At 45.7% G+C, this 2,500-nt stretch overlaps 1 protein-coding gene across 1 annotated transcript in view; it reads left to right on the top strand.

The window, feature by feature from the left end:
• LOC125038150 overlaps positions 1-2,500 on the top strand; it is a 14,046-nt gene that overhangs the window by 3,679 nt on the left and 7,867 nt on the right. The window lies entirely within an intron of this gene.

The following is a 2,500-nucleotide window of genomic DNA, read 5'->3' as shown; positions in this document are numbered from 1 at the left end:
TGGAGTGTTATGGAATGGGGCAGCTGTGTCTGCTGCACCAAGTGGTTCCATATTCTTGTGTATTTGGAAGGAAGGATCGCAAGAGGGTCTCTATCCTGGCGAAGGGGACAGCGGTCTGTTGGTCCCTTGCGTCGGCAGTGTAGTTTGCTGTGTTCCCCACGGCTGTTGGAGTGAAGCCATATGTGGAGAGTGCTGTCTGTGCACTTTGTATATGACACACAGAATCGCCACATCGCGTCTCTACTGTAAGGGTTACAGGCGAGGAGAAGTTGGTCTGGTCGGGCTTTCTGGCGAATCATCTGCAGAGCTCCGTTTTGTACCATGTCTAAGAGGCAGGGTACGATCATGGGTAGGAAGACCACATGAGGGGTGCATATTCCATGAGAGAGCGGACTTGAGAGCGCCGCACGCAGCCCAGTCTCCACGCGGCTTTCTTGGCAACATTACGAAAGTGATTAGTGAATGTCAGGGTATTACTGACTTCCACACCTAGGATGGTGAGATAATAAGTGAGATATAAGCATTGGCTGCGTTTAATCTGGAGCTGAATCGACTTACCAGCGTCTCCCTCATGAGATGATGGTTTGGAGAACTTGGTTCATGTGTGCGACGGTAACACGATGATCGCCAATGCCACAGGGGAAAGCTGGGGTGCAGTCATCAGCATAGGCATTGCCTCTGGGACAAGGCGAAGCAGGTCACTAAGAAAAATGTTCCAGAGGAGTGGGCCGAGGACACTACCCTGCGGAACACTGGCGCCTGGCGGGTTTTCCTCCGAGGTGCGACTGTTCACTGTTACTCTGAGGATCTACCACTTAGGCAGTCTTGCATAAGGCGGAGGAGGTCGCCGCGCACTCCCACGCCGTTGAGTTTAGCGGCGAGGCAGAGCTGCCACACCCTGTCAAATTCCCCTGAAATGTAGATCGCTATGACGAAGGTCCCTTGCCTTGGTCAAGGGCCTTGTGCCAAGTGGCAGTCATGTGGAGCAGTAAATCAGCTGCAGATATATTTGTGTGAAAACCGAATTGCTGAGCAGATGCCGAGAAGTAAAGGAAGGAGATGGGTCTATAGTTCTTGGGATCGGTTTTCGTGCCCTTTTTGTACATGGCCACCGCCCTCGCTTCCTTTCAGAGGTTAGACAATACTGGTAAGAGATGCAGCAGGTGAGATGCACACTTGTGAGGACGTGGGGGTTCATGGTATTAGGACCCAGCGCTTTCTTAGGGTCAACTTCTAATAATTGTCTCTCTCTCTCTCTGTTCTCGCTCGCTCTCGCTCTCGCTCTCGCTCTCTCCCTCTCCCTCTCCCTCTCCCTCTCCCTCTCCCTCTCCCTCTCCCTCTCCCTCTCCCTCTCCCTCTCCCTCTCCCTCTCCCTCTCCCTCTCCCTCTCTCTCTCATGAAAAAGTGCGCTCGTAGAGTTTCATTTGTCAGGATATAAGTATTGCTAGAACAAATAAGCGACGGATATGAAGTGCGTCGTTTGCATAGAGTGATAAACTTTTACGTGTTACAGCAAACACACACACACACACACACACACACACACACACACACACACACACACACACACACACACACACACACACACACACACACACACACACACACACACACACACACACACACATACAAATATACATATATATAGTTGTTTATTTATTAATTATGTGTATATATTATAAATATAATTTCGTATATAACAGTGAATTTTCATAGCTGATTTCTTTGTTCGTTTCAAAGTTTCCTCTGTCTCCCAGGTCTCCCGTCGCCATTGCAAGTTTCCATTATTCAAATTGTTTTATTTTTATCACAGAAAATTTGTTCTCGGTCAAAATATAATAATTTCAATTGGAATATGGATACCTATGTTTGAACTTCCAAGACATGACTTCGGTGCCTATTTGGTGAGGCTGCTCCTAAAATCGACGAGTTTCGATGAGAACCATCCTGTTGGGTCCTAGCCGCTTGGTTTGTGATCTCCGTGTCCCTAATGAGGTTGTTACGGACGCCCCATCCCTCTCTATATTTCGCACGAGACAGACTGCAAACTTTGATTTTTTTTCAACGGGAATCACTCCATGTGACTTGAGTTTAAATTATCTTAGACGTCGTCAACGTAAACGACCCAATAAGCAATTAGGTCATTTGTCATTCATGAATTGCCTGATTAAGCCAGACAGGTGAGAAAACATTACGAATTATAGTTACAGACAGTGATATGCGATTCATATATTATCTTCTCCAAATTTGATGTTTACATTTATAGGTTTAACAAAAACTTAAATATATCTAGTTATGTCAAAGATTAATATGAGATTAACCGTTGTCCCGATGTTTGACCACCGTGAATGTGGCGGAGTGGCCAGTTACGCCAGTTCCAATTGCTCTATTTTGATAGTGTTGCCATTGGACAAAATATTTTAATGTGTCCAAGTTTTTTTTAAATATATTTTAATGGCTAATAATATTTTTAATATTTACGAAATATCGCGTCAATCAC

This window comes from Penaeus chinensis, chromosome 3 (genome assembly GCF_019202785.1).
Source record: "Penaeus chinensis breed Huanghai No. 1 chromosome 3, ASM1920278v2, whole genome shotgun sequence".
NCBI lineage: Eukaryota > Metazoa > Arthropoda > Malacostraca > Decapoda > Penaeidae > Penaeus > Penaeus chinensis.
The sequence above is the reverse complement of the archived record's forward strand: the minus strand, read 5'-3'. Positions and strand labels throughout refer to the sequence as shown.